This window comes from Gymnoscopelus braueri (assembly GCF_963280865.1).
Source record: "Gymnoscopelus braueri genome assembly, chromosome: 14".
Classification (NCBI taxonomy): Eukaryota; Metazoa; Chordata; class Actinopteri; order Myctophiformes; family Myctophidae; genus Gymnoscopelus; species Gymnoscopelus braueri.
Genome location: NC_137619.1, coordinates 48,900,780 through 48,911,770, shown reverse-complemented (window position 1 = coordinate 48,911,770; position 10,991 = coordinate 48,900,780).

The window sequence follows — 10,991 nt, the reverse complement described above, 5'->3', positions numbered from 1 at the left end:
GAAAAGTGCAGTTTTCAGACAACGGTGGACACTGGACCGGCGCCGGCGGACACTGCCGACACTTCTGACATACGCACGCGTGCGGGGACACCTTCCCTACAACGCCACACTCTCGGATAAGCCCGAGAGGTATAAAAAAAAGTGTGGCGGACCGTCCAGTGAGGTCAGAAAAGTGCCGTTTTCAGACAACAGTGGACACTGGACAGGCACCGGTGGACACTGCCGACACTTCTGACATACGCACGCGTGCGGGGACACCTCCCCTACAACGCCACACTCTCGGATAAGCCCGAGAGGTGTAAAGAAAAGTGTGGCGGACCGTCCAGTGAGGTCAGAGGTCAGAAAAGTGCAGTTTTCAGACAACGGTGGACACTGGACCGGCGCCGGCGGACACTGCCGACACTTCTGACATACGCACGCGTGCGGGGACACCTCCCCTACAACGCCACACTCTCGGATAAGCCCGAGAGATGTAAAAAAAAGTGTGGCGGACCGTCCAGTGAGGTCAGAGGTCAGAAAAGTGCAGTTTTCAGACAACGGTGGACACTGGACCGGCGCCGGCGGACACTGCCGACACTTCTGACATACGCACGCGTGCGGAGACACCACCCCTACAACGCCACACTCTCGGATAAGCCCGAGAGATGTAAAAAAAAGTGTGGCGGACCGTCCAGTGAGGTCAGAGGTCAGAAAAGTGCAGTTTTCAGACAACGGTGGACACTGGACCGGCGCCGGCGGACACTGCCGACACTTCTGACATACGCACGCGTGCGGGGACACCTCCCCTACAACGCCACACTCTCGGATAAGCCCGAGAGATGTAAAAAAAAGTGTGGCGGACCGTCCAGTGAGGTCAGAGGTCAGAAAATTGCAGTTTTCAGACAACGGTGGACACTGGACCGGCGCCGGCGGACACTGCCGACACTTCTGACATACGCACGTGTGCGGGGACACCTCTCCTACAACGCCACACTCTCGGATAAGCCCGAGAGGTGTAAAGAAAAGTGTGGCGGACCGTCCAGTGAGGTCAGAGGTCAGAAAAGTGCAGTTTTCAGACAACGGTGGACACTGGACAGGCACCGGTGGACACTGCCGACACTTCTGACATACGCACGCGTGCGGGGACACCTCCCCTACAACGCCAGACTCTCGGACAAGCCCGAGAGGTGTAAAGAAAAGTGTGGCGGACCGTCCAGTGAGGTCAGAGGTCAGAAAAGTGCAGTTTTCAGACAACGGTGGACACTGGACCGGCGCCGGCGGACACTGCCGACACTTCTGACATACGCACGCGTGCGGGGACACCTCCCCTACAACGCCACACTCTCGGATAAGCCCGAGAGGTGTAAAGAAAAGTGTGGCGGACCGTCCAGTGAGGTCAGAGGTCAGAAAAGTGCAGTTTTCAGACAACGGTGGACACTGGACCGGCGCCGGCGGACACTGCCGACACTTCTGACATACGCACGCGTGCGGGGACACCTCCCCTACAACGCCACACTCTCGGATAAGCCCGAGAGATGTAAAAAAAAGTGTGGCGGACCGTCCAGTGAGGTCAGAGGTCAGAAAAGTGCAGTTTTCAGACAACGGTGGACACTGGACCGGCGCCGGCGAACACTGCCGACACTTCTGACATACGCACGCGTGCGGGGACACCTCCCCTACAACGCCACACTCTCGGATAAGCCCGAGAGATGTAAAAAAAAGTTTGGCGGACCGTCCAGTGAGGTCAGAGGTCAGAAAAGTGCAGTTTTCAGACAACGGTGGACACTGGACCGGCGCCGGCGGACACTGCCGACACTTCTGACATACGCACGCGTGCGGGGACACCTTCCCTACAACGCCACACTCTCGGATAAGCCCGAGAGGTATAAAAAAAAGTGTGGCGGACCGTCCAGTGAGGTCAGAAAAGTGCCGTTTTCAGACAACAGTGGACACTGGACAGGCACCGGTGGACACTGCCGACACTTCTGACATACGCACGCGTGCGGGGACACCTCCCCTACAACGCCACACTCTCGGATAAGCCCGAGAGGTGTAAAGAAAAGTGTGGCGGACCGTCCAGTGAGGTCAGAGGTCAGAAAAGTGCAGTTTTCAGACAACGGTGGACACTGGACCGGCGCCGGCGGACACTGCCGACACTTCTGACATACGCACGCGTGCGGGGACACCTCCCCTACAACGCCAGACTCTCGGATAAGCCCGAGAGGTGTAAAGAAAAGTGTGGCGGACCGTCCAGTGAGGTCAGAGGTCAGAAAAGTGAAGTTTTCAGACAACGGTGGACACTGGACCGGCGCCGGCGGACACTGCCGACACTTCTGACATACGCACGCGTGCGGGGACACCTCCCCTACAACGCCACACTCTCGGATAAGCCCGAGAGATGTAAAAAAAAGTGTGGCGGACCGTCCAGTGAGGTCAGAGGTCAGAAAAGTGCAGTTTTCAGACAACGGTGGACACTGGACCGGCGCCGGCGGACACTGCCGACACTTCTGACATACGCACGCGTGCGGGGACACCTCCCCTAAAACGCCACACTCTCGGATAAGCCCGAGAGGTGTAAAGAAAAGTGTGGCGGACCGTCCAGTGAGGTCAGAGGTCAGAAAAGTGCAGTTTTCAGACAACGGTGGACACTGGACCGGCGCCGGCGGACACTGCCGACACTTCTGACATACGCACGCGTGCGGGGACACCTCCCCTACAACGCCAGACTCTCGGATAAGCCCGAGAGGTGTAAAGAAAAGTGTGGCGGACCGTCCAGTGAGGTCAGAGGTCAGAAAAGTGCAGTTTTCAGACAACGGTGGACACTGGACCGGCGCCGGCGGACACTGCCGACACTTCTGACATACGCACGCGTGCGGGGACACCTCCCCTACAACGCCACACTCTCGGATAAGCCCGAGAGATGTAAAAAAAAAGTGTGGCGGACCGTCCAGTGAGGTCAGAGGTCAGAAAAGTGCAGTTTTCAGACAACGGTGGACACTGGACCGGCGCCGGCGGACACTGCCGACACTTCTGACATACGCACGCGTGCGGGGACACCTCCCCTACAACGCCACACTCTCGGATAAGCCCGAGAGATGTAAAAAAAAGTGTGGCGGACCGTCCAGTGAGGTCAGAGGTCAGAAAAGTGCAGTTTTCAGACAACGGTGGACACTGGACCGGCGCCGGCGGACACTGCCGACACTTCTGACATACGCACGCGTGCGGGGACACCTCCCCTACAACGCCACACTCTCGGATAAGCCCGAGAGATGTAAAAAAAAGTGTGGCGGACCGTCCAGTGAGGTCAGAGGTCAGAAAATTGCATTTTTCAGACAACGGTGGACACTGGACCGGCGCCGGCGGACACTGCCGACACTTCTGACATACGCACGTGTGCGGGGACACCTCTCCTACAACGCCACACTCTCGGATAAGCCCGAGAGGTGTAAAAAAAAGTGTGGCGGACCGTCCAGTGAGGTCAGAGGTCAGAAAAGTGCAGTTTTCAGACAACGGTGGACACTGGACAGGCACCGGTGGACACTGCCGACACTTCTGACATACGCACGCGTGCGGGGACACCTCCCCTACAACGCCAGACTCTCGGACAAGCCCGAGAGGTGTAAAGAAAAGTGTGGCGGACCGTCCAGTGAGGTCAGAGGTCAGAAAAGTGCAGTTTTCAGACAACGGTGGACACTGGACCGGCGCCGGCGGACACTGCCGACACTTCTGACATATGCACGCGTGCGGGGACACCTCCCCTACAACGCCACACTCTCGGATAAGCCCGAGAGGTGTAAAGAAAAGTGTGGCGGACCGTCCAGTGAGGTCAGAGGTCAGAAAAGTGCAGTTTTCAGACAACGGTGGACACTGGACCGGCGCCGGCGGACACTGCCGACACTTCTGACATACGCACGCGTGCGGGGACACCTCCCCTACAACGCCACACTCTCGGATAAGCCCGAGAGATGTAAAAAAAAGTGTGGCGGACCGTCCAGTGAGGTCAGAGGTCAGAAAAGTGCAGTTTTCAGACAACGGTGGACACTGGACCGGCGCCGGCGGACACTGCCGACACTTCTGACATACGCACGCGTGCGGGGACACCTCCCCTACAACGCCACACTCTCGGATAAGCCCGAGAGATGTAAAAAAAAGTTTGGCGGACCGTCCAGTGAGGTCAGAGGTCAGAAAAGTGCAGTTTTCAGACAACGGTGGACACTGGACCGGCGCCGGCGGACACTGCCGACACTTCTGACATACGCACGCGTGCGGGGACACCTTCCCTACAACGCCACACTCTCGGATAAGCCCGAGAGGTATAAAAAAAAGTGTGGCGGACCGTCCAGTGAGGTCAGAGGTCAGAAAAGTGCCGTTTTCAGACAACAGTGGACACTGGACAGGCACCGGTGGACACTGCCGACACTTCTGACATACCCACGCGTGCGGGGACACCTCCCCTACAACGCCACACTCTCGGATAAGCCCGAGAGGTGTAAAGAAAAGTGTGGCGGACCGTCCAGTGAGGTCAGAGGTCAGAAAAGTGCAGTTTTCAGACAACGGTGGACACTGGACCGGCGCCGGCGGACACTGCCGACACTTCTGACATACGCACGCGTGCGGGGACACCTCCCCTACAACGCCAGACTCTCGGATAAGCCCGAGAGGTGTAAAGAAAAGTGTGGCGGACCGTCCAGTGAGGTCAGAGGTCAGAAAAGTGCAGTTTTCAGACAACGGTGGACACTGGACCGGCGCCGGCGGACACTGCCGACACTTCTGACATACGCACGCGTGCGGGGACACCTCCCCTACAACGCCACACTCTCGGATAAGCCCGAGAGTTATAAAAAAAAGTGTGGCGGACCGTCCAGTGAGGTCAGAGGTCAGAAAAGTGCCGTTTTCAGACAACAGTGGACACTGGACAGGCACCGGTGGACACTGCCGACACTTCTGACATACGCACGCGTGCGGGGACACCTCCCCTACAACGCCACACTCTCGGATAAGCCCGAGAGGTGTAAAGAAAAGTGTGGCGGACCGTCCAGTGAGGTCAGAGGTCAGAAAAGTGCAGTTTTCAGACAACGGTGGACACTGGACCGGCGCCGGCGGACACTGCCGACACTTCTGACATACGCACGCGTGCGGGGACACCTCCCCTACAACGCCACACTCTCGGATAAGCCCGAGAGATGTAAAAAAAAAGTGTGGCGGACCGTCCAGTGAGGTCAGAGGTCAGAAAAGTGCAGTTTTCAGACAACGGTGGACACTGGACCGGCGCCGGCGGACACTGCCGACACTTCTGACATACGCACGCGTGCGGGGACACCTCCCCTACAACGCCACACTCTCGGATAAGCCCGAGAGGTGTAAAAAAAAGTGTGGCGGACCGTCCAGTGAGGTCAGAGGTCAGAAAAGTGCAGTTTTCAGACAACAGTGGACACTGGACAGGCACCGGTGGACACTGCCGACACTTCTGACATACGCACGCGTGCGGGGACACCTCCCCTACAACGCCACACTCTCGGATAAGCCCGAGAGGTGTAAAGAAAAGTGTGGCGGACCGTCCAGTGAGGTCAGAAAAGTGCAGTTTTCAGACAACGGTGGACACTGGACCGGCGCCGGCGGACACTGCCGACACTTCTGACATACGCACGCGTGCGGGGACACCTCCCCTACAACGCCACACTCTCGGATAAGCCCGAGAGGTGTAAAAAAAAGTGTGGCGGACCGTCCAGTGAGGTCAGAGGTCAGAAAAGTGCAGTTTTCAGACAACGGTGGACACTGGACCGGCGCCGGCGGACACTGCCGACACTTCTGACATACGCACGCGTGCGGGGACACCTCCCCTACAACGCCAGACTCTCGGATAAGCCCGAGAGGTGTAAAGAAAAGTGTGGCGGACCGTCCAGTGAGGTCAGAGGTCAGAAAAGTGCAGTTTTCAGACAACGGTGGACACTGGACCGGCGCCGGCGGACACTGCCGACACTTCTGACATACGCACGCGTGCGGGGACACCTCCCCTACAACGCCACACTCTCGGATAAGCCCGAGAGATGTAAAAAAAAGTGTGGCGGACCGTCCAGTGAGGTCAGAGGTCAGAAAAGTGCCGTTTTCAGACAACAGTGGACACTGGACAGGCACCGGTGGACACTGCCGACACTTCTGACATACGCACGCGTGCGGGGACACCTCCCCTACAACGCCACACTCTCGGATAAGCCCGAGAGGTGTAAAGAAAAGTGTGGCGGACCGTCCAGTGAGGTCAGAGGTCAGAAAAGTGCAGTTTTCAGACAACGGTGGACACTGGACCGGCGCCGGCGGACACTGCCGACACTTCTGACATACGCACGCGTGCGGGGACACCTCCCCTACAACGCCACACTCTCGGATAAGCCCGAGAGGTGTAAAGAAAAGTGTGGCGGACCGTCCAGTGAGGTCAGAGGTCAGAAAAGTGCAGTTTTCAGACAACGGTGGACACTGGACCGGCGCCGGCGGACACTGCCGACACTTCTGACATACGCACGCGTGCGGGGACACCTCCCCTACAACGCCAGACTCTCGGATAAGCCCGAGAGGTGTAAAGAAAAGTGTGGCGGACCGTCCAGTGAGGTCAGAGGTCAGAAAAGTGCAGTTTTCAGACAACGGTGGACACTGGACCGGCGCCGGCGGACACTGCCGACACTTCTGACATACGCACGCGTGCGGGGACACCTCCCCTACAACGCCACACTCTCGGATAAGCCCGAGAGATGTAAAAAAAAGTGTGGCGGACCGTCCAGTGAGGTCAGAGGTCAGAAAAGTGCAGTTTTCAGACAACGGTGGACACTGGACCGGCGCCGGCGGACACTGCCGACACTTCTGACATACGCACGCGTGCAGGGACACCTCCCCTAAAACGCCACACTCTCGGATAAGCCCGAGAGGTGTAAAGAAAAGTGTGGCGGACCGTCCAGTGAGGTCAGAGGTCAGAAAAGTGCAGTTTTCAGACAACGGTGGACACTGGACCGGCGCCGGCGGACACTGCCGACACTTCTGACATACGCACGCGTGCGGGGACACCTCCCCTACAACGCCAGACTCTCGGATAAGCCCGAGAGGTGTAAAGAAAAGTGTGGCGGACCGTCCAGTGAGGTCAGAGGTCAGAAAAGTGCAGTTTTCAGACAACGGTGGACACTGGACCGGCGCCGGCGGACATTGCCGACACTTCTGACATACGCACGCGTGCGGGGACACCTCCCCTACAACGCCACACTCTCGGATAAGCCCGAGAGATGTAAAAAAAAGTGTGGCGGACCGTCCAGTGAGGTCAGAGGTCAGAAAAGTGCAGTTTTCAGACAACGGTGGACACTGGACCGGTGCCGGCGGACACTGCCGACACTTCTGACATACGCACGCGTGCGGGGACACCTCCCCTACAACGCCACACTCTCGGATAAGCCCGAGAGGTGTAAAAAAAAGTGTGGCGGACCGTCCAGTGAGGTCAGAGGTCAGAAAAGTGCAGTTTTCAGACAACAGTGGACACTGGACAGGCACCGGTGGACACTGCCGACACTTCTGACATACGCACGCGTGCGGGGACACCTCCCCTACAACGCCACACTCTCGGATAAGCCCGAGAGGTGTAAAGAAAAGTGTGGCGGACCGTCCAGTGAGGTCAGAGGTCAGAAAAGTGCAGTTTTCAGACAACGGTGGACACTGGACCGGCGCCGGCGGACACTGCCGACACTTCTGACATACGCACGCGTGCGGGGACACCTCCCCTACAACGCCAGACTCTCGGATAAGCCCGAGAGGTGTAAAGAAAAGTGTGGCGGACCGTCCAGTGAGGTCAGAGGTCAGAAAAGTGCAGTTTTCAGACAACGGTGGACACTGGACCGGCGCCGGCGGACACTGCCGACACTTCTGACATACGCACGCGTGCGGGGACACCTCCCCTACAACGCCAGACTCTCGGATAAGCCCGAGAGGTGTAAAGAAAAGTGTGGCGGACCGTCCAGTTAGGTCAGAGGTCAGAAAAGTGCAGTTTTCAGACAACGGTGGACACTGGACCGGCGCCGGCGGACACTGCCGACACTTCTGACATACGCACGCGTGCGGGGACACCTCCCCTACAACGCCAAACTCTCGGATAAGCCCGAGAGATGTAAAAAAAAGTGTGGCGGACCGTCCAGTGAGGTCAGAGGTCAGAAAAGTGCAGTTTTCAGACAACGGTGGACACTGGACCGGCGCCGGCGGACACTGCCGACACTTCTGACATACGCACGCGTGCGGGGACACCTCCCCTACAACGCCACACTCTCGGATAAGCCCGAGAGGTGTAAAAAAAAGTGTGGCGGACCGTCCAGTGAGGTCAGAGGTCAGAAAAGTGCCGTTTTCAGACAACAGTGGACACTGGACAGGCACCGGTGGACACTGCCGACACTTCTGACATACGCACGCGTGCGGGGACACCTCCCCTACAACGCCACACTCTCGGATAAGCCCGAGAGGTGTAAAGAAAAGTGTGGCGGACCGTCCAGTGAGGTCAGAGGTCAGAAAAGTGCCGTTTTCAGACAACAGTGGACACTGGACAGGCACCGGTGGACACTGCCGACACTTCTGACATACGCACGCGTGCGGGGACACCTCCCCTACAACGCCACACTCTCGGATAAGCCCGAGAGGTGTAAAGAAAAGTGTGGCGGACCGTCCAGTGAGGTCAGAGGTCAGAAAAGTGCAGTTTTCAGACAACGGTGGACACTGGACCGGCGCCGGCGGACACTGCCGACACTTCTGACATACGCACGCGTGCGGGGACACCTCCCCTACAACGCCACACTCTCGGATAAGCCCGAGAGGTGTAAAGAAAAGTGTGGCGGACCGTCCAGTGAGGTCAGAGGTCAGAAAAGTGCAGTTTTCAGACAACGGTGGACACTGGACCGGCGCCGGCGGACACTGCCGACACTTCTGACATACGCACGCGTGCGGGGACACCTCCCCTACAACGCCAGACTCTCGGATAAGCCCGAGAGGTGTAAAGAAAAGTGTGGCGGACCGTCCAGTGAGGTCAAAGGTCAGAAAAGTGCAGTTTTCAGACAACGGTGGACACTGGACCGGCGCCGGCGGACACTGCCGACACTTCTGACATACGCACGCGTGCGGGGACACCTCCCCTACAACGCCACACTCTCGGATAAGCCCAAGAGATGTAAAAAAAAGTGTGGCGGACCGTCCAGTGAGGTCAGTGGTCAGAAAAGTGCAGTTTTCAGACAACGGTGGACACTGGACCGGCGCCGGCGGACACTGCCGACACTTCTGACATACGCACGCGTGCGGGGACACCTCCCCTACAACGCCACACTCTCGGATAAGCCCGAGAGATGTAAAAAAAAGTGTGGCGGACCGTCCAGTGAGGTCAGAGGTCAGAAAAGTGCCGTTTTCAGACAACAGTGGACACTGGACAGGCACCGGTGGACACTGCCGACACTTCTGACATACGCACGCGTGCGGGGACACCTCCCCTACAACGCCACACTCTCGGATAAGCCCGAGAGGTGTAAAGAAAAGTGTGGCGGACCGTCCAGTGAGGTCAGAGGTCAGAAAAGTGCAGTTTTCAGACAACGGTGGACACTGGACCGGCGCCGGCGGACACTGCCGACACTTCTGACATACGCACGCGTGCGGGGACACCTCCCCTACAACGCCACACTCTCGGATAAGCCCGAGAGGTGTAAAGAAAAGTGTGGCGGACCGTCCAGTGAGGTCAAAGGTCAGAAAAGTGCAGTTTTCAGACAACGGTGGACACTGGACCGGCGCCGGCGGACACTGCCGACACTTTTGACATACGCACGCGTGCGGGGACACCTCCCCTACAACGCCACACTCTCGGATAAGCCCGAGAGGTGTAAAGAAAAGTGTGGCGGACCGTCCAGTGAGGTCAGAGGTCAGAAAAGTGCAGTTTTCAGACAACGGTGGACACTGGACCGGCGCCGGCGGACACTGCCGACACTTCTGACATACGCACGCGTGCGGGGACACCTCCCCTACAACGCCAGACTCTCGGATAAGCCCGAGAGGTGTAAAGAAAAGTGTGGCGGACCGTCCAGTGAGGTCAGAGGTCAGAAAAGTGCAGTTTTCAGACAACGGTGGACACTGGACCGGCGCCGGCGGACACTGCCGACACTTCTGACGTACGCACGCGTGCGGGGACACCTCCCCTACAACGCCACACTCTCGGATAAGCCCGAGAGATGTAAAAAAAAGTGTGGCGGACCGTCCAGTGAGGTCAGAGGTCAGAAAAGTGCAGTTTTCAGACAACGGTGGACACTGGACCGGCGCCGGCGGACACTGCCGAGACTTCTGACATACGCACGCGTGCGGGGACACCTCCCCTACAACGCCACACTCTCGGATAAGCCCGAGAGATGTAAAAAAAAGTGTGGCGGACCGTCCAGTGAGGTCAGAGGTCAGAAAAGTGCAGTTTTCAGACAACGGTGGACACTGGACCGGCGCCGGCGGACACTGCCGACACTTCTGACATACGCACGCGTGAGGGGACACCTCCCCTACAACGCCACACTCTCGGATAAGCCCGAGAGGTGTAAAAAAAAGTGTGGCGGACCGTCCAGTGAGGTCAGAGGTCAGAAAAGTGCCGTTTTCAGACAACAGTGGACACTGGACCGGCGCCGGCGGACACTGCCGACACTTCTGACATACGCACGCGTGCGGGGACACCTCCCCTACAACGCCACACTCTCGGATAAGCCCGAGAGATGTAAAAAAAAGTGTGGCGGACCGTCCAGTGAGGTCAGAGGTCAGAAAAGTGCAGTTTTCAGACAACGGTGGACACTGGACCGGCGCCGGCGGACACTGCCGACACTTCTGACATACGCACGCGTGCGGGGACACCTCCCCTACAACGCCACACTCTCGGATAAGCCCGAGAGATGTAAAAAAAAGTGTGGCGGACCGTCCAGTGAGGTCAGAGGTCAGAAAAGTGCCGTTTTCAGACAACGGTGGACACTGGACCGGCGCCGGCG